The sequence below is a fragment of the Chiloscyllium plagiosum genome, chromosome 17 (assembly GCF_004010195.1).
Source record: "Chiloscyllium plagiosum isolate BGI_BamShark_2017 chromosome 17, ASM401019v2, whole genome shotgun sequence".
NCBI lineage: Eukaryota > Metazoa > Chordata > Chondrichthyes > Orectolobiformes > Hemiscylliidae > Chiloscyllium > Chiloscyllium plagiosum.
This window is the reverse complement of record NC_057726.1, coordinates 60,480,729-60,507,312: the sequence shown is the minus strand read 5'-3', so window position 1 is coordinate 60,507,312 and position 26,584 is coordinate 60,480,729. Positions and strand designations below refer to the sequence as shown.

Here is a 26,584-nt window from a genome sequence, read left to right as displayed (position 1 = left end):
AGCACAGATGGAGTTAATTGAAGGAAGGCTGGTTGGTGAGATAACTGGGATGCATTCCCACCTCTAATTTCTTGCATTTTTTGGCAAAGCAGTTGCCACGTTAAGCTGTGATGCATTCAGACAAGATGCTTTCTACAGCGCATCTATTAAAAACTAGTAAGAGTCATTATGGATGTGGCAAATTTCTTTAGCCTTCTGAGGAAGTAGAGACAGGAGTGTGCTTTCTTGACTGTGGCGTCAACTTGGATGGATGGAGACAGATTATTGGCAATATTTACTCCCAGAAACTTTAAGCTCTCGACCACCTCCACCTCAGCACCATTGATACTTCAATCTCACTGAGTTGCCTATTTTCCTGTCCACTATTCCTATCTTGGACACTTAGCTTAAGTCAATGCCAGAGTAGGAGAAGATAACCATTTTGTAACTGCTATTTCATAATTTTCTGACTCAGTTAGTTGCCTGACATTATTCCCCATAACTAAAAACCAATGCTTCTTTTTGTGTCCAGAAAGAGTGATCAAGGAAGCAGTTCTAGATGTAACCCAGAAAAGGTATCTTTCAAACTCAGTTGCATCAAATTAAATTCATCTAGAAATTTTTCCCCACTTATTCAAGCATCTCTCAATGATCTGACATTTTTTTGCTAAATCCTTAAATTTCTGATTTTCACCTGCACAACATGGTCAAATTATTAGATGCAGGGATCCTGTTGGGGTCATGTGATAACTAAGACAGTTCTTCTCAGAATTTTCTATCTTGAGTAGTCAGTGGTTTGCTCTCATGCACCCAAACTGTCAGTGCGCAGGAGAACTCAAAGCTGTCTCTGCAATCAGTCACAGAACGTGCATCTTCAACTGCTGAATGGCTTCTCCACTCTATCTGGTTCTCCTACAGACTGACCAAAGAAAGATCCAAAGCAGCAGAGTGAATCCAAGTTCTCTCCGGCCCAATGAAACCTGGCTACATACTCTGGTCCACTAAGGAATCCATCTGTACCTTTCACATTAAAACTAAATCTCTTGGAAATATCCTTCTCATTCCTGGCAGATACATACTTTGGCTTTCAGCACCCCTATCAGAAGCTCTACATCCCCAGTTTCCCAGGGAACTTTAATGAAATCTACAGGAAAGCTAATTTTGTTAATAATCTGAGCATGACCAACACTATCTTCAGGATCAGATTCAGGAACAGGAAATAGGGATTTAGCCCTTGTGCTTATTGAGTAACTCAATACGATTGTAATCAATCTCAACCCCCATCCACCTGCCTTGGCTCACTTTGATTTGATTTTATTTATTGTCACGTGTACTTGTTACATGTACTTGTTACAAATACTGTGTAAAGCATTGTACAATGTAGCGACTCTCCATTGCCATCTTAAAACAAAGAAAATAAACCAAGATGTTGAATATAAAGATGGAAAATAAAGGAAAAAATGTCAAGAGTTCAACTTTACCATCCTTCTTGTTAAGTGCTTAGCCGTGGGCTTGGATCGGGGCTCTTCCACCCTGATGCTGAGACCAACACCACCATTTGGCTCCTGACTAACACAGACACATGCATGATCACAGGATAGTGATCACCTCACTCTTGACTGATAACCATCCCCAAACCCAGGACATTAGAAACCTATTACAATACCCGTTGCTTTGAGGAACCTTCCTTTTATTTCTTTACCCAGCAGAAATCTATTAGCCACAGGTGAAAGTTATTTTCTAAGCATATGTCAACTGCTTTTTATGGTAGATAGTTAAATACTGCTATCGTCCTTTGCTTAAAGCATTTCATATCTTTTCTCCTGACCGCTCTGATTTTAAGATCATACCCCTTTATCCTAGACATTCAAGCTAGCGGAAAATGTTTGTCTTACCCTATCAATTCTTTTCAAAATCATTCAGCTTCAAACCAACCTTTTTTAAAAAAAAATTTCCTGCAATTACAAATGTAGTTGACACAATCTCTCCTCAAAAATCTAATCCTTGCAGCACTGGTAATATTTGACTCCATCTGTGTTGAACTTCTTCCAAGACCAACATATCCTTTCAAAGGCGTGGACTCCAGAAGCGCACACAGAACTCTGTGCGTGTTCTAAATAGAGATTTGCACATCTGTAGTAAAACTGATTCTCCTCTATACTCCACCCCATTTATTTATCAAGGCTACTATTGATCATTCCATGTACAAATCATTAATAGCAAATACAGAAAATCTCTGGATAAGAGTGGAGCCAAGCAGAAACAGTCCCAATCCTGAAACAAGCATACAGGTTGTTCAGAACTGCCATTCTCAGGCCTCTTTCTCTCAGTCACACCACTAGGGGCAGAATTTCCTGACAAAGGGAAAGGGAAAGTTAGGAATACCATTACCAAGTCATCCCTTCCACATGCTTTCACTGTCATCCTGGCAAATACCTGGAAACCAGATCAAGCAGAGTCCTTGTGGACTCGTGAAATGGAAATAGTGTCTAATTTATCTGAGGAAGTTTTAGCCAGCATGAATAAAAGGAAACCTGTAGACAAGTTGTATTTGGACTTCCAGACAACATACCTTATCAAAGATAAATCATAAAAGAATAGCCCATGGTGTTGGAGGTAATATATTGGTGTGGGTAGAGAATTCACTAATGGGCAGAAAATAGTGAGTAGGGAGAAGAGGTTCTTTTCAGCTTGCTAACCCATGATCAGTGGGGTTCCACAGGGATAAGTGCTGGGACCGTAACCATTAACAACATGACTTGGAGGAAGGAAATGAATATACTGCTCTGCTAAGTTTCTCTTCCACTAAGCTATTGGCCACCTGTCTGAACATTTCCTTATATTGTTCAACGTCAAATCTGTCAAATCTAATACTTTTGCCATGCATTTTGGGAAGTTTTACTAGATTAAATGCATTGTATAATTATTTAAGATGTACACAAATACAAGTTACAGTTTGATAGATAGGAGACAACCAACAGAGAAAGCATCTGAAAAACTGACACAAACGGGTTTGATCAGTTCAGTGACCCTGCAGTAGGGACAGTTCTAACTCCCTCAGCATTTCCATTTTGATTTGATGTGAATTACATTGGCAGAAAACACTGTCTTTAAATGTATCAAAATCTTCCTCTTGCCCTACATGAAACCAGAGATGGGTGAGTTCCAGAGTGGGATAAAAGAAGCATTACATCGCAGAAAGACACCTTCAGATCTGTGCTAGAGCCCTAAAGTATCTCTGCCAAGTGAAATGTGAACATTTTGGAAAATTAAACAGTGGAAACAGTGCATTACATTGTCAAGCCTTGCTCTATCAGACTAAATGACCATAACTTCTTACTTCCAACTACAGATTACTATTATGACAGGGTGGGACAAGATGCACCAACTGCACAAGGTAAGGGCAGGTTTGAAATTTCTGATCGAGGCAAATGATTAATTGCAAAATCATGTATTGTATTTTATTTCAAAAATAATATTAAAAGAGTAACTTTTCTGGAGTTGAATCCTCCCAATTCTAAACACTTCAAAATTATTGAAAAAACGGTGATGACAATATTAGTGAACTTCTCTAGGACAAAAGAAAATCAAGGAGGCCACCACCTCCACTGGAGAATGCCTATCGCACTCAGTTTCACATTCACTACCCTACCCTAGAGTATGGAGGCGTCTAAAACAACAGAGAATGTTTCAGAACAATTACTGAACTATGAAACCACATTGCAAGCACACACACATAAACACACACCCAAAAACAGCAGACAGGACATTTCATAGGAACATGAAACATGGAATAAGCTTGGCTAATTTAATCAAAACAAACCTATTTCCGAGAGGCTGCACATCAATTCGCAGTCATACAATTTGCTGGAATCTTATTCTTGGCTCAAGTCAGTACTGATGAACTCTTGAACTCGATCTAATACATTTAAAAACAAGCTGCAGTAAACATTGTGCCAAGACTTTGAAAGCTCTAAAAAGACAGCAGCCTACCACTGCCCTACAAAGGCCTAGCTGAGATCACCTTACTCAGTGAACCAAAGCTTCCTCCAAAACTATGGCCCAGAGGTCCAAAACACTGCAATTCTGGGCGTGTCAAGTTGTCAAATTTCCTTTCAGTATTAGAATTTACACAGAATTGGAGCCCCAAGTGCTGAACTCATACAATTCTTTTAAGAACGGAAATTAAAGTTTTATTCATCAGCTCAGGCACTGCATGTCTAAGAACCTGCAATTTGGAAAAGCTTTTCAATTTTCATTTATTATAAAAGTGCATAAAAGAAACAGGCACAGAAGAGGTCGAGAAGAAATTTCAAGAACAATAAACTGTAAAAAAAAAGTCAGCTGGAAACTTCAGATGTAATTGGAAGAGACCTCCTATGCAAGCACAGAAAACATGTCTATGAAGGCCAGCAACCTGAGGGCAGTGCCAACTTAAAGGCAGCAATGTGTTTCAATGGAGGGATCAATTGGCAATTGTACAAGATAGATGACCGCAACAGGTTCGGCTGAAGCACCTGGGCAGGACCAATGAAAAGAAACTATATTGTACACTGATAATAGCATTAACAGGAAGAGAAATGTCCCACTGCCCTCAATATTTTGCCAATTCCTCTCCTTTCAGCACTTTTTCTACCCTTATCTTTTCATCCAGTTTAACCCATCTTCTTCATCTCTCTACATATTTCCTTCTCTTACGTTGCTTTCATTTTTTTTCCTTTTTCCTTCACTTTGAATTCTTCTATAGGTTTCTCTTTCACGTCTACAGCATCTCTTTCTCTTGCCTGTAAGACCAGAAGATCATAAGAGATAGGAACAGGACTAGGCTGCTTTGCCCCTTTAGACTGTCCCACCCTTCAATGTTGGAACATTGGCTGATCTAACACTCCTCATGTCCACTTTCCTGCCCTTTCCCCACAACTCTTGGTTCTACTTCTGTACGAATTTCTCTCAGCCTTTAAACATACACAAGGACTCTGCCCTCACAGCTCACTGTGGCAAGGAGTTCCAAAGACACAAACCTCAAGAAATACTGTTGCTTCCATCCACGTCTCCCTCTCTCTCGAACTAAATATTAAATTCTATTATGTTATGATCATTACTTCATGGGAGATCTTTCACTTCAAGGTAATTTATCAAGTCTACCTCAATACCCATTACCAAATCCAAGATAGCCTGTTCCCTCATGGGCTCCATGAGGCATTGCTCTAGGAACTATCCCTAATGCACCATGAATTTGCTGTCACAGCTACCCTTTTCATTTGATTGGTTTAATGATTAAAGTCACTAATAATTATTGCTCTATTTTTCTTACATGCTCCTATTATTTGTTGATTCAGAGTGGTTACTGTTTGGGAGTCTGTACACTACTCCTACTGTCTTGTTTCCCTTGCTGTTTTTTCCCCACTTCTGCCAAATGGACTCTGTATCATCCTAGCCTAGATCGTCTCACAACTGCTCTCATTTCATGTCTTATTAACAAGGCAATCCCTTTTTTTCTATCCCTTTTCTCTCTGAACAGTTAAATATCCCTGAATGTTAAGTTCCCAGTTTTGATCTCCACATAACCGTAATGGCGAAGAGATCATGTTCATTTTCCTCTGTTTGCACCACTGTTCATCTATTTTATTACAAATGTTTCATGCATTAAGATATAAAGCCTTTAAGTTTGTTCTATTTATTGAATTTCCCTACATTTATATGGTTTCATGGTAGAGATACTCTCCTTTTTATTTTCTGGTCACAATCAACTAACCTGTAATCTTTCCTTTACCTTTGACTTTATAGATTTCCATGCAAACAACACAGACAACAACTTGATCTTTCCCCTCCCACTCCAAATTCCTCTATGAGATGAGACATCCTGAACTTGGGCACCAGGCAGGCAACACTGTCTTCAGGCCTCTCAACCCTGGCCAGAGAACAAGCCTCCACAGAGCTTCTGTTTCAGCCTTCTCTAGCCTTTAATTTAGTCATGTGTCACCATCCCCTCAGTTTTTATTTCTCCTTTTTCATTCATGGGATGAGGGAAGGCCAGAACTTGTCTCCCAGCCCTAACAGCCCTGAAACTGAGTGGCTTGCTGGACCATTTTCAACTAGCTTGGTGTGGTCTGGAGTCACATGTCAACCAGACAAAATAAGGATGACAGGATCTCTGTGAACACAGCAGTTTTTTTTCAAAATAATAAAGTGGTAGATATCATGGTCACCATTACTGCGACTAATTTTAAAGTCCAGAATTAATTAGAATTCGAAATCCACCAGCTATTTAGAGTCAGAGATGTACAGCACAGAAACAGACCTTTTGATCCATACCAACCAGATATCCTAAATTAATCTAGTCCCATATCCCTCTAAACCCTTCCGGTTCATACAATCATCCAGGTAACTTTTAAATGTTGCAATTGTTCCAGCCTCCACCACTTCCTCTGGCAGCTCAATCCATACTCGCACCACCCTCTGTCTGAAAAGGTCGCCCCTTAGGCTCCTTTTAAATCTCTCACCATAAACCTATGCCCTTTAGTTCTGGACTCTCCTACCCCAGGGAAAAGACCATCTGCCTTCACTTTATTTCTGCTTTTCTCCTTCCTTCAAACACAACATGTCTGTTTTTCTTTTCCCACCCTCGTTGTCTGATGCTCTCACTACTCTCTTCACTTATTTGACTCCTTTACTTTTGTATCACTGTTTCCTTCCCTTCATCTTTACTGCGTCTCCCCATCACTTTTGCTCAACTCTCTCTGTAGCCTCTCCTTCAGCTCCGTTCCTTTTTCTCCCTTTCTGCTCCATTTTTATCATCCCCTTGCTCATTCCACTCTATTTTGGTCTCAGCAATTAGGCTGCCTGTTACCTGATGTTATGTTTCTGTGATCAATACACCCCAAGAGCAGCTTCTTTAACCAGTGCTGCTCAAAACAACAGACCTGCACCTGAACAGTGATAGGCTGATGCAAGGAAACAGGGAGACATCTCAGAGGTTTTCCCAAAGGGAATATGGGAAAGAGAGATCAAGTGAGTTGCTTTAAGTTGTTTTCCCATTAAAATCACAAGTCTTTCTACCAGAGAATCAAATTGATCATCCAAGTTCACCAAAAACACACTAGTCAGAGGTATGTGATTTGTTTTTTTCAAGCAGATTTCTCTCCAAATGGACTAGAAGCAGTATTGGAGTTATCCCCTGCTAATATCACCAGTGGGGTGTGGAGAGGGAGGGAGAAACATTTGACTGCCAGAAGCTGGCAAAACACAAATGAGCTTTGCTTTTGTCACAAATACCTCCAGCAGGAACCCAGAACAATCAATCTTAGGGTTAATACAGGAGTCTGGCTTACTGTGAATTCATATCGAGCTTCGGCCCTTAGCTGGTACCAGGTGCCATGGAGATATCTAGAACCTTCTGTGAAGCAATGGCTATCATAGAATATTAACTTGGTTAAGACAAAAAAACTGCAGATGCTGGAATCTAAGGTAGACAAGCAGGAGGCTGGAAGAACACAGCAAGCCAGGCAACATCAGGTGGTGGAGAAGTTGACGTTTCGAGTATAATCCTTATGCAATCCCGAAGAAGGGTTCCACCTAAAACTTCGACTTCTCACCTCCTGATGCTGCCTGGCTTGCTGTGTTCTTCCAGTCTCCTGCTTGTCTACACAGAGTATTAACTGTCAGCTTTAGATCGACTGCAGAGCCATCCCTGTTATCAAGTCTGTACTTGTTCATGATCAAACTGCTGAGTTTGAGTCAAGGAGTAGCAGACATGTTACACAGATGCATTGCAGGATTATATGGTATTTTTACACACCAACGGTCAAAAGATTAACACCAGGGGACTTTTGGATAAGATATGGTGCATGCAGCCTCCTAACAGAAGTCACAAATTAGTGACAGGATACGTAACCTTTATCAGATATCGTTGCTCATCTAAGTTGGGGCTAATTTCAAAAACCAAAAGCCAATTTGACAGTTGTACCAGGCCTGTTCCAGACCATCCAGCCTATGATATTGGCTTGTAAGTAACAGATTGCAAAGACAATAAACAGAATCTCTATCCATTCACAGAGCCTGAGCTCAAACAGTCAACTCACAACCAACCACTACTGTACCTGAAGCAGTTTCACATTTTACCAAACTGTGCCCTGCTGACTTGCCAGTGAAGTTACTCTAAGTAGAGCACAAAGTCCTTTTACATTTTCACCAAAATAAATTAAAACAAGCAAAATAGGCCAGGTATACATTGGGAATTTAAAGCTGATTGGGGGGGAAAAGGTTTGTAGTGGCGGTGGTACATAAGGTTTGTTTACACCAAGACAATTCACTATAATCAAAATTGCTATCTTCCCTTCCACCTTTTTTCAACTTGCTCATGGGATATAAGACCAGCATGTGTTGCCTAACCCTGAGTGAATTTGAATCAAATGACTTGCTCAACTACTTCAGAAGGGAGTTAAGCATCAACCACATTGCTACGGGTCTAGAGTCACTGGTCAAGGATGACAGATTTCCTACATTAGTGAACCAGATTTTGCAATGACTAACAGTTGCTTCATGGTCACCATAACTTAGTTTTCTTTTTAACTTCAGATTTTATTAAATTCAAACTCTACCACCTGCCATGGAAGGATTCAAACCCATGTCCTCAAAATATTAGCCTGGAGTTTTGGATTACTAATCCAATGACATTACCACTATGTCACCAATGACTCTCTCTAACCACCTTGGGTCTGCCACTCTGCTGCCACCCCAGTCAGTATCCTGCATATGGCACCTATACCTCCTGTTCTTGATGGGCATCACATTACCTCTACAACTCCAATTTCTTCCCATTATGTAGGAGAAACACTTACAATACTTTGCTCATCAGCACAATATGGAAAAGATTCCCATCCAATTTTCTTGCCGTGGTTCAGAAGGGGAGGAGATGACCTCTCATTTGCAGGTCTTAGACAATAGACAATAGGTGCAGGAGTAGGCCATTCAGCCCTTCAAGCCTGCACCGCCATTCAATATAATCATGGCTGATCATTCCTAATCAGTATCCTGTTCCTGCCTTATCTCCATAACCCTTGATTCCACTATCTTTGAGAGCTCTATCCAACTCTTTCTTAAATGAATCCAGAGAGTGGGCCTCCACTGCCCTCTGGGGCAGCATTCCACACAGCCACGACTCTCTGGGTGAAGAAGTTTCTCCTGAGCTCTGTCCTAAATGATCTACCCGTATTTTTAAGCTGTGTCCTCTGGTTCGGCACTCACCCATCAGTGGAAATATGTTTCCTACTGCCAGAGTGTCCAATCCTTTCATAATCTTTCTTAGTTCTAGGACTCATAGTTCAACTGAAGTCCTGTCATTTGCACAATGGCCCACTATAATGTTTCCAACATCCTTTCTGTACTGAGCAACCAGGAAAGTCAGACAACAGGATGCTAATTGTAAGAGTTACTTCCAATTCTGCCTAGTGGTGAGGTTTCCTGACTTGTAAATGTTTTAACTGTGATATGTTCATTGGTAAACCATCATATCTACCCCCAGTCAAATCCTGTTCATGTCCAGGACCAGGATTCATCAATCCAGCTTAAAGAGCTTTGACATCAGACATTAGTTGAGCTATGGTTAAAAATATGGGGATCCTCCTTCTAAAAACTTAAAAATAGCCAGTGCTGGTTCTACTTATCTGTTCACTATATCTATCTCAAGGGAAAATCTCACAAAGGAAGGACTGATCTCTAAAACATCAGTTCAATCCAGGCCTGTTGTATTTCTCCAAGCACGCTCTCTAACCCCTCTCTCCACCCGCTAGCTCCTTAAGAGAGAAGGTACTACATGTCCAAGTGGGTTTGAAGACTATAAAATAAGCATTCACATTTTTATCACAGGAATTTGAGGAAATGCACAATGTCAGACAAAAGAATAAATAAAAACTACCTGCAGAAGGTAGTACCTGGACTCTTCCTGAGCCATTAAGGGCAAGACGAGCTCAATATTCACTACCTCGCCTCAATGCTACGTCCTTTACTAATGTGGTGTAACAGATAGGCCGTAAATCTTTCTCACCATCACAAATGAGGCAGAAATTTTCCTCTACACTCAGACACATCAGATAATGGTCAATAATCTCCACCTGCACAGGCCTGATACTCCAATATTGTGTGCACTCTTGACATTTAACCAAATTTCCCAGGAAATCTCATGGGCCTGATTGTCTCCCACATTAAAACTGCACAACACAAAAATGACACCATTAAATGCTAGTGTGTACCAGCTTTTTGTTAAAGCTGTTCAATAATCCTTATCCTTTTGCTCTTTTCCCACTAAAGCAAACTCCTTCCCTTCAAGAACTTATTCAAATCTTTAGAAAGGGTGATTTCAGGCAGTATTCTTTCAGGCAGTACATGCCAAATTACAGCAAATTGCTGCATAGAAAAAAAAAAAGTCAATAGTTTTCTTGTGGCTCCTCTGGCATCTTTGCTGGCCACTTTTCCAATCCATATCATCGGTTTTGTTTTACATTTATTTAACCTATTTTACTAATCAACTTATTCACAGACTATTACACACCTGTGGAGCAAGTGGGACTTGAACCCAGGTATTCCAGTCCATGGATAAGAACACTACCACTGTGCCACACACTGCCATCCCCCATAAAAATGGGGACAACACACTTTGCCTAGGTAATAACGTGGCAGTGCTGTTTCTGCAACTGACTTCACTCAAATTAGAAGCACAGTTTCTTATTTACTTAAAGCCAATCTCGACTACCACCTTGAGAGGATGGACAAACAGTATTGGACAAACAGTATTGACAGGCCAACCACCACCACACCCCCCCCCCGTCCAAATCGCTAATGTTTTAATGAATCCAATACCAATACAACCAAACATCCTATAAAGTGCTACCTCAAGGTTAACAGCTCTGCGGCCATTAGGTATTTCATCTAAATTGGATGAGAAATTTGAAACATTCCGCAACCCACTGCATAACGTGCATTAATAGAGTCAGTCGAACAAGTCATCCAGGTGCCACTTTCGCACTGCTCTACCAATTTAAGAGTGAAAGAGATGGCAATTTTCCAAAAATACAAGTTCAGAGCAACCTACCAAAAAGTAACTCTTTCATCCAGTAACTGAAAGGAATGGTCACCCATATCAGTTTGCAGGAGTGGCAACCAACTGAGAGCAGGGGGTGAAAGTTGGAACCAAATAATTTTTTAAAAATTGGTAAATTCACAGCAAGTGTTCAGCGCTAGTTTCTTTGCAAATTACAGAACTAGAACCACAAAATATGAAATCTGAGAGCACAAATGAACATCTCCCGCCAGGCTGACAGCTTAACTACGAAGCACATTTCCAATTGTGAGGTACCTCTGATTCACTCTAATCAGTGCTCGAATTCCTTACGGAATCTTGAACCCCAAGGCTACCCAGGAGGGAACTTAGTCATTCAACCCAGTGGTTACAATGCTCCGGCGCCCAAAACACCGCACAATCCTTACGCTATCAGTCTCTCAGTTTCTATCGGTTGTTGATAAAGAAATCCAAGAATAGCAGATAACTTCTAAGACGCAAGATTTCTGTGCCAGGCTCCGACTGACTGAAAGAACATGAACTCTCTTTCACACACAGCTTACTTGCCACGCCCACTACTACTGCCTGTCAGCTATCTCAGCAATGCAACTCCACCAGTTTCCTCTCCCACCTGACACAACTGAGTGTTCCCGCTTGCACAGTGCCTGAGGGAACAAGGTGAAACTTTAATCCAAACTCTGACAAGAGCTGAATATCAGCCCTGAACTCAAAGGGAGGCGGTATCAATGGTCATATGTGCAGTTATCGCCTCCACCTCAGTCAATGCTCTAAACAAACTGTTTGTATCACAAACACAAACTGCAGTCAAACCCTCAATCCAAATCAGTTTTAAGCAGGAAAACCACGAGCATTTAACGTGACAAAACATCTCAAAACTACGGGATTGTTGAAGGCACAGTCAACAATAGAGAAGCAGCTAACTTCAGGCAGTGGAGACCAATTTCTGTCAATGGGTGGGAATCAATGTTTTCTGATCAGTTTTCGGAATTAGGTAAGGCTGCTCCCTCTCTGCATTGTTGAAGGACTTGGCAACAGGTTTATCAAGCATCAGGCAAGAAACAGTGAAAATCCAAAGGAAAGTAAATCACAGCAAAAGCAAGGCCACATTCTTGGGCACTGGGCAGACAGATCTTTGGTCACCTTTACATCAGACCACAGGGCGGGCAGGCTTGTGTGACACGCGCTTCGCGGGGAGGTGGGGGGGGGTATATCAAAAGGTTATACTAAAGAAACTGGAACTGCAAAAGTTACACTTGTATTCTATGTTTGGACTTCAGGAGATGGTCATTTGGCCCATCATGTCTACACTATTCAAGATAGATCTATTTAGACTAAGCCCATTTCCTAGCTCTTGGCCCATACTGCTGGAGGATATAGCAATCAATCAACCATCCAAATATTGCTCAACTGTCAGCAGAGCCCTTTCAGGCTCCACACACCCAGTAACTTCAGGGTAAAAATATTTCTCAACTCTCCTCTTATTGTTTTACCTCAACTTAATTTGGCCCCCCTCCAGTTACTGAACTCACCACCAATGGAAAAAAAACACCTTTCTATCCACTCTGTCCATGCCCTTCAGTTTTATGAACCACAATCAGGTTCCCTGTTCAACCTTCATAACTTCAAAGGGGAACAAACCAGCCTAACCAATCCCATTTCTCTAACCTTCCAGCTTAGGCAGCATGTTGGTAAATCTCCTCTGTACTGTCTCTAATGAAAGCGCACTGTTCCTACAATGTGGTGACCAGAACGGACAGTGCTTCAGTTGTGGCCTAACCAGCATTTTATACAGTTCTTGCAAGAGCTCTTGCATTGTCTAATAACAGCATAAATATGCCATATGTCTCAACTGCTTTGCCTAAACACCTATCTGTGCTCAGGCATATCAAGGTCTATTTGATCTTCAGTACTTTCCAGTGTCCTACCAGTCACACTGAAGTCCCTTGCCCTGTTAGCCTTCCTCAAATGCATCACCTCTCACTTTCCAGGTTGAATTCCATTTACAATTGCCCTGTCCAGCTGACCATTTCACCAATGTCCTCCTGCATCTACAGCAATCCTCTCCACTTTTATCACACGATCATTTTTGTATCTTCTGCACACTTCTTGATCATACGTTTAAGTCCAAATCATTAATGAAAACAACAAACAGGCAGGGCTCCAGTACCAAGCCCTGTGGAGTACCACTGGAAATAGACTTCTACCATCATTGATTTTTTTTGGAAATAATTCCAAGGCACAGAATACGTCTGCACTTGGAGAGATGTGGAATAATTGGGTATAGTCAGCAAGGATTAAGGGAAGGTCATATTTGTCAAATATTTTTTTGATGCGATGTTGATGAAGGCAATCCTGCTCAGCCAATTTTTGATCCAAAAGCAATGTACCATTTTGTTTTGGATCCCAGAGGTTCTTGCATTATTACACAGTCTGCCAAAGATACCTCAAAGGACTTCATCCATGTAGATTGCATCAAAAAGATTACCTTCTTCGACATCGCATCAAAAAAAGTTTGACAAACATGACCTTCCCTTAATCCTTGCTGACTATACCCAATTATTCCACATCTCTCCAAGCGCAGACATATTCTGTGCCTTGGAATTATTTCCAAAAAAAAAAATTCCCGTTCACCAAGGTTAGACTGACTGACCTGAAATGTCCTCATTTATCCTTTCCTTTATTCTTTAAAAAAAAGTATTGGACAATGTAGCAGTTGTCAAGTTCTCTGGGACCTCACCTGGGCTCACAAAGATTTGAAAATTACTACCAGGGCCTCCGCTGTCTTCTCCCGTATTTCCCCGAAAGGTCTTGGAGATCTCTCATCCAAGCCTACAGATGTATCCAGTTTTAAGGTTGCTCAACTTGAAAATGTTAATTTCTTCTAATATTTTACCAGTCCTCCACTGTGGTGGTCATACCTACTCCCATTGTGAAGACCAATGCAAAACTTCATTGACAGCTATACCCACAACTTCCAGCATCACACAAAGATTGCTGCTATTGCCCCTAATGGGTCCATTCTTTCTCTAGTTATTCTTTTGTTCTTTGTATTGCTCTCTCCATCACAGCTAAGAATCTAGTCATCAGTTGTAAGAAGCCAGTAGTCCTGCTCTGCATGGCACAATTTTGGCCCATACCCTACTCCTGCACCGTTGCAGCCTCTTGAATCACCATCTTTATTGGAGATTAGAAATAGACCATGTCCACAAGGACATCATATACACAAAAACACCCTCAGATAAAGAAATAAAACGTAGCCAACGTTGCACTAATCCTAATTGTGTCTTTATGTAAAGAGTACCAAGCTATCTATCTCCAGAATCTCAGTATACAAAACACCAAGCAGGTGTTGTGTTCCTGTTGTTGCAAAGGATGGGTATGGACACATCATCAAAATGTTCTGATTTGTCAGATTGTGCCATCTTTTCCTTGTCTAGAAAGATTTGTGCAGGAAAACATATTTGACCACAGGTAAATCAAATCTGCATGTAGTGCGTTTCAGCCCAGTGGGGAAGGAAGGGTTAGTGGATCCTGTCAGATAGCTCCCTGAATGGACTATCGAAGTAATTTGACAGAATTTTCAAACAAGCATCAAAGCAGCTGTGGTGTAAAATTCCAAGCAGTGGAATGTGGTGAAACGGTTAAAAATTATGTCCCAATACATGTGTGAATCATAATGTAACACATGTATTGGGCCAAGCAATGGAATGTGGTGAAATCTTTCCCCTCTCATCCTAAACATATGCCCTCTAGTTCTGGACTCCCCCACCCCAGGGAAAAGACATTGACTACTTATCCAATCCATGCCCCTCAGTATTTTATAAAGCTTTATAAAGGTCACCCCTCAGCCTCCAACGCTCCAGGGAAAACAGCCACAGCTTATTCAGCCTCTCCTATAGCTCAAATCCTCCAACCCTGGCAACATCCTTGTAAATCTTATCTGAACTCTTTCAAGTTTCACAACATCCTTCCGATAGGAGACCAGAATTACAAGCAGTATTTAAAAGTGGCCTAACCAATGTCATGTACAGCCGCAACATGACCTCCCAATTCCTGTACTCAATACTCTGACCAATAAAGGAGAGAATTCAAAATGCCTTCTTCACTATCCTATCTACCTGTGACTCTACTTTCAAGGAACTATGAACTTGCACTCCAAGGTCTCTTTGCTCAACAACACTCCCTTGGACCTTACCATTCAGTGTATAAGTCCTGCTCTGATTTGTTTTTTCCAAAATGCAACACCTTGTATTTATCTCAATTAAACTCCATCTGCCACTTCTCAGCCCAATGGCCCATCTGATCAAGAGGTAACCTTCTTCACTGTCCACTACACCTCCAATTTATGTCATCTGTACTAACTATACCTCCTACATTCACATCCAAATCAGTTATACAAATGACACAAAGCAGTGGACTTAGTACTGATCTTTGTGACACACCACTGGTCACAAGCCTCCAGTTTGAAAAGCAATCCTCCACCACCACCACCCTCTGTCTTCTACCTTCAAGCCTGTTCTGTATCCAAATGGCTAGCTCTCCCTGTATTCCATGGGATCTAATCTTGCTAACCAATCTCCCATGAGGAACCTTGTCAAATGCCTTACTGAAGTCCATATTAGATGGTTGACTAGTAGTGAGAACTGTCCTGATTGCCAGAGAAATCATATACATGTGCACTCAGGGCAGGGAAATGCGGCATTGCCTTACTCCTTGGATCCTGCCCTGGCCATGAGAGTCTGGAAAGTGGCTGAGATTTTTTCAAGCTGCATTGCAAGTAGCACCGTGACGGAGGACTTGGTGCATGAGGGATCTTCCCAGGGATACGCACCAAGGTAAACACCAACTTAACAACAGATGCCTCTTAATCTGCCTCAAACTTATCAGTTTTCCCATGTAAAAAAACAGTCAACAACCAAATGTTGCAGTAAGGCATATTCCAAAATTCAAGACAACATACTGGGCCTTGTACTAAAGCTTGGGTGGCCTCTGCCTTTGACCATATGTTTATAACCACTTCTGCCATATTAAACCACTCTGTAAAACCCCTTGGACTGCATGTACAGTCACTTCCAACAAAACACCCAGCCAATGCTCTCCACCCCATTCCCTCACCCAGATCACAACATCCAGCCAAACCATTATCCAGATATTTTTAGCACATTGGATAACCTCAGCCCAACTAACCTTCCATCTTCCTAACGTTAAAAAAAATAGAATATTAAACTGCTCACAAACTACTCCTACCTCATAAGTTACATACAGCCCAGACCCAAACGTAGAAACATGACACCAAATTTGATTAGATTAGATTACATTACAGTGTGGAAACAGGCCCTTCGGCCCAACAAGTCCACATTGACAGTCAGTCGCCTGAGGCTGGAATTGAATCCGGGTTTCTGGCGCTGTGAGGCAGCAGTGCTAACCACTGTGCCACCGTGCCACCCTAAGAACTCAGATGCTGCTGCTTAAAATTCTGACCTAACTGAATAGTTTCAAATACTACCTCATCAGGTCCTCCCATCTCCCTGCAGACAACACATTCAGCTTCCTTTGCAAAAATAGGATCCCTTCCCTAAAGGCTTTATGATTGCAGAAAAACCATATCAATGACAAAATTGAGCAGAGAGTGGGAAGGAACCAAAGAGGGATAAAAACCCCAACAGGGTTTGACCCAGTGATACTCTCCCTACACAATACAATATTAAAACTTATACATCGGGACAGGGGAGAAACTGCAATATACTCGACCATCCAAGCTGATTAGGTTGATCCAGAATATTGATCTCTGTCCAGCAGCAAAAGGAGGGATTGGATTTTTCTGGAAGTGAGGGCACTCATGGCCTGACATCATCGCCATCTGACCAATGCCCCAGTCCATTACAGCCAGGAGCACCTCTAATCCTATCATACCAATAAAAAAAAACTTGGCCCAACTGCATCTCCAGGAAAAATTCGCTAAATCTTCACCACTCCGTAGAAACAAAATTCCTATCTTGTACAAACCACTCTCACCTCATTTCTGTTTGAAGCATCACTCACAAAAATCACAATCAACTTCATTTCAAACCACAGAAGGTCAGAGGTTGTCCGGGAACCAGAAACCAGGGAAGCACAGATTTCCACTTGTACAATATCACCATTTTAAATCTCAAGATCAACAGGTTTTGCTGCAGAGTAAACAATAGTAGGGGCAGCTGAAACAGAATGTACCTATTAATCCAGGAAGAGCTTCTGCAATTTGTTAATTAGCTTTTTAAAAGCAGTATTTAAATGAGTCTGTTGTTTAAAAAGGTTTTAAATTAAGTAATTTAATTTGAGTTGGCAGAAGATACAGAAAGATTCAGAAGTGAAACATTTTGGCAGATTTCAATTGCAATTTCAAAGGGAGAGGTTCTTCTGCGTGCAAAGAGCGAGGGCCTAATAATTTACAAAGAAGTTTCAGTCTTCCTCCCAGAATTTACAGCCAGATGGAGAAAGCTGCCTTTAACTTGGGTGAGTGACTCATTTCCTTTGCAGAAAAGGGATGAAGGAAAGAAACAATCATGAGGCACTCACATTGAAGCAGTGCAGTGGCAGTCCTGTTCTGGCTGCTCCCTGGCATGTTTACCCGGTTACCATGGGTCTCAAGGCCGCAGCCAGCCATCTGATTGCAATTTCTACTGCACAATAGCAGCCAATTAAAAATAACTTACAACACCTTAAAGTTATCAGGCCTGTCAAATGGCAACAGCACAAAAAAGCATTTGTCTCTCACAAAGGAACTTCAAACTCTAGCTGTAGAGTTCCTTCATTTCTGCAATGTGAACTTAGTCCACGTATAGATTAGATTAGTGTGGAAACAGGCCCTTCAGCCCAACCAGTCCACATTGACCTTCCAAAGAGTAACCCACCCAGACCCATTTCTCTCTGACTAATGCACCTAACACAATGGGCAATTTAGCATGGCCAATCCACTCTGACCCATACATCTTTGGCCTGTGGGAGGAAACCGGAGCACCCGAAGGAAACGCGAGGAGAATGCGGAAACTCCACACAGACAGTCACTCGAGACTGGAATCGAATCTGGGACCCTGGCACTGTGAGGCAGCAGTGCCAACCACTGAGCCACCGTGCTGTCCTAAACATGAACAAGGAACAAGAGGAGGCCACTCCGCTATTCAACAACATCATGGCTGATCAGATTTAGCCTCAATTCTACATTTCTGCATGTCCCAGTCTTTCATTCCACTGGAACCCTACCCACCTCTGCCTTAAAAATATTTAAAGGTTCTGTATTTGAGGAAGGGAATACCAAAGACCCAAACACCTCCCATCTCCCCAAAGCTAGTCCATTATCTACAAGATACAAGTCAAGAGTGTGATGGAATACACCTCACTTGCCTAAACAAACGCAACTCAACACCACTAAACACAACACCATCACAAAACAACTTGATAAGCACCTCATGCACCACCTCCACTGTGGCAGCAATGTGTACCATCTACAAGATGCACTACAGTAATATACCAGAACTCCTGCAACAGCACATGCCAAACCTGTGACTGCTACAGCTTAGAAGGACAACAGCAGCACATAAGAGATCAGTACCACTTGCAAATTCCCCTTCAAATCTCACAATTCGGAATTTTAATAATTCTATTGCTATTCCTTCACTATCATTGGATGAAAAATCCTGAAACCGAACAGCAACTGTCAGTGTATCTACATTAAATACTCAAGGTGGCAACTCACCACCACCTTCCTCAGGGCAATAATGGATGGGCATTAAGTGCTGACTTTACCATGATACTCTCACGTCAGAAATTAATAAAGAAAGCCAAAGTGCAATGACTTGCTTCAACCAGCCATGTATTCTCTCCATATTACACAAGGAAACACATTTCCTTCACAGTTTGCTCTGGGGCACAAACGGTGATTAAACCTGCATGATCCAGTTTGACAGTTAGTTACAGTTTCATAAAGTATTAAATTACTGTTGTGCTGTGATGGGAGCTCTTACAAGCCTGTGAACACTGAATACACCCATCAACATTAGCCCCAGTATAACACTCCAGAGCACAGCAGTACCATTCGTTCTCAGTCTGAAATTACTTCAGTGAACTAATGATATTTAACGTTTTGAAAACAAGGAGTCATAGACAAAGCAATCCAGAGATACTTCCTACATGAGAGATTATCTTGTGCTCTTGTAACAATCACGGCCTCCCAATGTCATCCTCAAAAGTTCTCTACAAACACAACTCAGCTTTAGAAACACTCCTGCACTCAAGTGAGATAGGTTGCAGAAAATCCTACCTCCTCTCATTAGCTACTTCCTTTCCCTCCAACCTTCCATGGACAAAGTTCCATTTCTGCCCTACCCACAGATAAACTAGCCCCCACTCCCAGTTTTCGCTTGGAGTATCTAATCCTTAATCTTTATCCTGGCTACAGATGATCCACCTCTAGTCCCCATCTTTGTTACAACTAACACCTTCTCTTCATCCCAGCCATGGACAAACTGGAACCCAATCCCAACCTATCCTTGAAAGTCCAGCCCATGTAATCATAGCCACATATTATCCACCTCTAGCTCCAATCATCTGCAACGCCAATCAACAACAAAAAAAACACTTCTCCCACTGCACGGATTAGAGTATGTCTTGCCAAGTAATGAAGACTGAAAATTTTAATTCTCCAGTTTCAATGACAAAATTCCAGAGTACTGTAGAAATTCCAGCAAGCAATCCTGAGAAACCAGAATTCAAGGCCATAGGGACCTAATCGCAAAAAAGTTTATCATTTGTAAATTTAGTGCAAATAAAAAAGTGGCACATTTACAATGGTGCTCACTCCATGAATGGAACTGACTGCTACAAATCAATTTGATCAAATTGGACTGCCAGATCTGTGGGACTGTGTTCCTAACCTGCACAGCTCACCACTCCCAAAACCTGTCGGAGACAGAAGTCAGGAGGTAATGCCTGCCTTGAAGAAGTTTTCCAGCTCTCTCTACAAGAATCTCAGGGAGTCTCTCTCTCACTGCAACTCCCAGGTCATTTCCTCAGCCCTGAAGCTCTTCAACCATGTCCTGAAACAAACTCGGTATCACAGCCACATTTGCTTCCTCATTTCCCCTTCCCCCACCTCATCCTAGCTTCTAACCTCCAGAAACTCGATCCCCTGACCTGTCCGGACTTGTCCGACCTGCCCAGCTCCTTTTCCACCTATCCACTCCACCCTCTCCTCCCTGACCTATCACCTTCATCTCCTTCCCCACTGACCTATTGTACTCTATGCCACTCTCTCCCACCCCCACCCTCCTCTAGCTTATCTCTCCACGCTTCAGGCTCTCTGCCTTTATTCCTGATGAAGGGCTTTTGCCCGAAACGTCGATTTTGCCTATCCTCGGATGCTGCCTGAATTGCTGTGCTCTTCCAGCACCACTGATCCAGGAGACAGAAGTCAGGCAACCAAGAACTGCTGCAAAAGCACAGCAGTTCAGGCAGCATCCGAGGAGTAGGAGAATCGACATTTCGGGCATAAGTTCTTCATTGTTTCTGATGAAGGGCTTATGCCCAAAATGTCGATTCTCCTGCTCCTCGGATGCTGCTTGACCTGCTGTGCTTTTCCAGCACCACACTATTCAACTCTGGCCTCCAATATCTGCAGTCCTCACTGTAACCAAGAACAACAAAATTCATCCCTGTTTGTGCTCACCTCCCCCAGTGATTTCGCACCAAATTTACTCACCTTAATCATTAGTCTATTTGCCAAGATAATCTGGCACAGGATTAGCATTGAGCAACTTGTATGGCACACTTATTCTGCTGTATTTCAGGAGCTGGAACGAGCCTTTCGTCAACCATTTTGCATTTACATTTACCAGTGGGAAAGCCAGGCAGACAGGTACAGGAAGCATGCAGAAGCTAGACTCATTAGTCATTTCCTCTGGGCTTGAATTCCAGACTGCACAGTTCATCATGATTGGTACTGGGAACCAGGCTTTATCATACACTCAGCACATGGTGTAAGTGGCCAGTACAAGATTCTGAACATACAACAGCAACATCTGTTTAGTCAATTTAAACACAGAATCAATACATTCTCAACCAGATGGATCACTGATTGGCAGGTCTGAACACAAGCTTGGAAGTAACATCAGCAATACTGCAGTTATTCTGCCTTGTCATCTTGGAGAAAGTGAGGACTGCAGATGCTGGAGATCTGATGAAGAGCTTATGCTCGAAATGTTGATTCTCCTGCTTCTGCCTCGTCAACTTACCCAGTGTAGCATCTTCAAGCCATCATATACCAATTGAAAACAACAAATGCTGGAGATCACAATGGGTTACACAGCAAGTTAATGGTTCAAGTCTTGATTACTCCATCAGAGCTTAAGTGAAATGTGACGGGGACAGCATTTATGTTAGAGGGGAAAGGAGATGTAGGGGTAGTGGGTGTAGAGTGCTGGTGGAGAAAGGATAATGTTGACAGTTCAGATAAAGCTATTGGAATGTAAGAATGGCAGAAAATGGCATGTCAACTCCCAGATTTGAAAGGACAGACAGTCCCACTGGGCAAACTGGAAGAACAACATCTCAACTTCAGATAAGACACTTTACAGCCTTCTGAACTCAATATTGAGGTCAACACCTCCAAATTGTGAACCAACTCCCATTTCTTCCCTTTCTTTTAGCTTGTTACATTCGGTTACCATGTTCTCTCTCCCATCACCCCCCCCCCTCCCCCACCAATTCCACGAAGACTGTCTGTCCTTTCCAGTCTGACAGTTAGACACACCATTGTTCTAGGCGAAAGTGAGTACTGCAGATGCTGGAGATTAGAGCCAAGAATGTGGTGCTGGAAAAACACAGCTGGTCAGGCAGCATCTGAGAAGCAGGAAAATCAATGCTTCGGGCAAAAGCCCTTCATCAGGAATGGCAGACACCATTGTTCTGCCATTCTCACATTCTGATCACGTTATCTGAAGTATCAACACCTTTTCTCCACCTGCACCCTACCCCTCACCCTCTAAAACTATAGCATAAATGCTGCCTCCCCCACCCCCAACATGTCACTTCAGCTCTGATGAAAAGCCATCTAGATTCAAAACATGAGCTTGCTCTCTCTAGATGGATGATGTCTGACCAGTTGTAATCTTCGACATTTACTGCTTTCAGTAGGTCCCAGCATCTGCAGTAATTTGCTCATACATAAAACCAATTGTCAGCCTCTCTCTGTGCCATGAATGCTTTATGGTAATTATACCATGGACTTAAGCTCCTTACTCCACACCAACAGCAAAGGCCTAGTACCCTTTATAAAGCCAATTTGCAGTGTCCCTAGCACCAACTGACTGCACCTGAGGGATACTTCTATATAATTAATCAGTCTGTGGCTCGGGTGCCTGCAGCACTCCTTTAGTGAAAAGATACCAGCAAGGACAGACTGAAGTAGTTTGGGATTTTCCAGTCTCAGCTGGAGATGATTGGGCTGAATAGGGGAAGGCAGAGGACAAAGAGCAAAGCTTTATATGACTATATAGGTGTCAACCAGGTCAGGAGGGTGCTTGGGGATCAACTGTAGCACGTTTACTGTTAGGGTGTCAGATTTCCACATGTGCTAAAACATATTCCAGCAACTCAGGGCTGTAAAACGAGCACTATAATCTTGGTTTGTTCTTTTACTGCATGGAACCCTTCCCTTCCCTCTCCCTCATTATGGGCATTTAAGCGGGCATTGGATAGGCATATGGAGGATAGTGGGCTAGTGTAGGTTAGGTGGGCTTGGATCGGCGCAACATCGAGGGCGGAAGGGCCTGTACTGCGCTGTATTCTTCTATGTTCTATAAACCACAGAACATTACTACATCACATCATGACAGCAGCATTTTAACTGTTTAGGAAGGAGATAAGCTCAACCCACGAGACAAGAAGAACTCAGAAAATCATCTGAACCTGAACATTGGCCAGGACAGTACCCTCATATCAGACAGCAGATGAGATGCCTCCACCCAGTTACATACTTAGAGACGAGTGGACATCTGAGCATAATATACACAGGGTGAAGTAAGGGAAACCGACATTTTGAGGTGCTGGAAAAAGGAGGCACCAGCTACACATGCTGATTTTTAGCTTCAATACAGTGAAGATGGAGAGAGGAGGAACCATGTGGAACACGGCACATTTGAAGCTGAGGGAAATAAAAGGGCAATTCAGCTGAGCATTGAACACAACTACATCTATTTAAGTGCAGCTAGGTTAGGGGGCATGATGATTTTGGATGAGTTGAAAAATGTGGTGCTGGAAAAACAGCAGGCCAGGCAGCATCCGAGGAGTAGGAGAATCGATGTTTCGGGCATAAGCCCTTCTTCAGGAATGAGCTGGTGTGCCAAGCGGGCTGAGATGATAATTTTGGACGAACCTACTTATCTCCAGCTGGCTATGAATTACACATGGCAGTTTCAGCAAAGGAGATGTTGGACAGAAATTGACCAACATTGTTCCAATTGTCCCAACTGCATATTTTCCTTTGTAAAAATGTAACAATCAACCCTAGAAGGGAAGAGGTGCAGGGCTGCTGGTATGTAGCCCTGTCGTTGCTGAATACCCAGTCACCCCAGGAGCACTGCTGGATACGTGCTATACCTGGATGATTCCTTTAGCAAACAAACATTCTCATCACACAGTCTCAGGATACTGACACCAACATCCCAGAGGTGAAGCAGTGCCTCCCACACTAACCACCATAACCTGATAAGGCCATGAGAGGGCAGAGCACAATTTTTTTTCCCCACTCAATCTACCCAAACCAAAAATCAAAGAATAAATAGCTTAAAATATTTCAACTCACTGCTCTGTGTAACAAGTTTGATTGTGGCAAGAAATCTTTTCATGCAGCGGTATATAATGAGAACGTCAGCACAGTTAATTCCCATAAATATCAAACCTGTTCAGCCTATTCTTCATTTAAATGAATTACTGATCTGAGCCATGATATAATTTACCATTTGATCTATCAGAAAAGCAGGAGAGGGATCTGCCATGATTTTCCATCATAGACAAAGAAAAGCAGAATACCCAAGGACCAGTTACTAGCATATGCCCATGACCCTGCATTCCAGGCTCAAATTCATCAGAGCCCACTGTTACGCTGAAAGGGTCACGTTCTGCACTGCAGTGGAATTATACAGGTGCACATAATGAGACTAGGAGATGCTGTTGCCAAGGAAACAGCTGTCTGTAAGTGAAAACATCATCCATCCAACCTTCCTTACAATCTACAGAACAAACCGAGACATAGGAAATGCCTTCACTCAGCAATAAACAACAAAAATAAAATCACATCACAACAGAAGGATAAACCAAATTACAGAAATATTTCATTTAAACTCATGCCTACCAGCTGGTGTCAGTCCACAGAACTGCAATGCAGGTTCGGCTCGCAGTTGGGTTGGTCATGGGTTAAATCCGCACCTCGGACAGAGCGGAAACACCCAGTCGCCAGGCCGTTGGCTAAAAGACTCTCGCCCTGACAGGATGCAAGAGGGAAAATTGGTAACTTGCGCGTTGAAAGAAAAATTCCTTCTGGTGAGAACGACCTGGCTCTCTCTTTCTCTAGTCAGGTGCTCCTCATTCATTCTCTGTGTTGACAATTGATCCCCTCCCCTCCTCCTCCTCCTCCTCTCTGTCTAACGCAGCTGCTATCTCCACTGCTGTGTTTTCATGTTTGGCACCTGGAGGCCACTGCAGGGCTTTAAGCACCAGCAGCAATCTCCCTCTGGTCTCCTATCAGAGAGGAGAGACATCCCGCTGTGAGCCCAGCCTACCTTGGCCGCAGATGAAGCTCAGCCCATGGACATAACCTCCCTGCAACCAAGGAGCTGGCGCTGCAGACAGAGGTAGATACATACCCACCGACCACATTCCTTCAAACAGGAATCTCGCAGCCTGCACCGTTCCCTGTTCGGGAATGAGAGGATAATACTCACCAAAGTCCCACCGCAAACCGGGCTCAGGCTGAGAGCAACCTCCGCTGCTCCCCGGGTCCCAGCGCCGGCTCCACGGCCCCCTGCCCCATGACTGTCAGCTAGACACAACCAATCAGGCTCAGGCTCCCGCCCGGCACCGGCCAATCAACGGCGACGAATTCAGCGAGCATGCGGGTCCACGATAGAACGGGAAAAGTTCCAGGAATTCGAAATTAAAGGTGGAAAGACAGGGACAGTCGGAACACATCGGTAACAGGTCAAAGGGGAGGGTAATAACATGGGCCCAAGGGAAATACAGGGGGAGAAAACATTCTAATATAACAAACACTGGATGCTTACAATCAGACATATTAGGAGTAGGACCAGGCTATTCGGCCCTTCGAACTCGCTCCACCATTCAGTGCAAGCTTGGCGGATATGATCAATCCAAATTTGTTACTCCCTTCTTCATCAATAATCCATCTACTTCTGAAACTAGCAGGGCTACGATCTAGACACACAACAAATACAAAAGCAATGGACAGGCACTTTCTTCTTTTGTTCCTCCTAATGTTGATTATATATCATTATAAACACTGTCTCCTTGCAGTGTTCTCAGTGAAATCAAGATGCATGCACATATCTATCTTTATTTTATCTACATTTCCCACCTAATATCTCAACCCTTGTAAAATCCACAGTTTTTAAACCTGAAGTTATAATCGTGTGCCATTAGCAATGTACCTCTATTTCCCATCTACAGTTCCACACTGGTATGTCATGATTGGTTTTGTTGAGCTGGGACTAGATTTTCTGATCAGTTCTACAATTATTGACTTTAAAAGGAGCATTACTGACAATAAGACAATGTCAACAAGAAAATCTCGGCTTTGGTGACTCAACCTTATTTCCACAACCAAGCCAACACCCACAACTAGTTTTTAATATTATCCCTCTCAGTTAAAAGGTCGTTGTATAAATTGTTAGATCACCCTTGATTAGATGATTTAAACCATGACTTTGACATGAAATAGATCTGGTTTGGAGAATTCTTTCTGTTTCTGAAATTTGGAAACTGGGAATAAATTTGGGTTGGTTCCTTTAAAGACTGTAGGTGATATTTAAGCTGTACGTTTGAGAGTTAAGCAGCACATTTTAGCCCATCAATATCTCTCTAATAGATGGAAGTCCTTTAAAAACTAAGATTTGAGTCAAATATTTAAGCTCTTTTCTCTTGTAATCCTGCAAATTCTATGCTTATGCTCTGGTCTGAAAACTGACCAGGAGGTCATAGAGTCATATATTGATACCAAGGGAACAAATTAACTTACAATTAATGCAAATAAAGTATCTTAATGTTTTAAAGGTATAAAACAAGCATTGCCTTGAAGGCATAAAACCTGTAGGCCATAATTAGCAATTATCAGCATTGGTCCATGCAGTATCTCTATCAGATTCCATTTCTTTCTCATCTCAGGAGGCAGGTGTACAGTCCTTTGCCCTCACTTCTACATTCTCACAACATAAATGAACTAAGTTGTTCAGCATGCAGCAAACAATCACCTTCTGACTG

General features: G+C 42.4%; 1 protein-coding gene across 8 annotated transcripts in view; it reads right to left on the bottom strand.

The window, feature by feature from the left end:
* Positions 1-25,926, bottom strand: part of kifc3 (kinesin family member C3) — a 59,518-nt gene extending 33,592 nt beyond the window's left edge. For 3 of the 8 annotated variants that reach the window (XM_043707265.1, XM_043707271.1, XM_043707272.1), the window contains exon 1: positions 24,444-25,013. The gene's annotated coding sequence lies outside the window, so the exon portion shown is untranslated. The other 5 variants (XM_043707267.1, XM_043707266.1, XM_043707273.1 and 2 more) reach the window with 5 other exon arrangements.
* Positions 25,927-26,584: the final 658 nt, after the last annotated feature.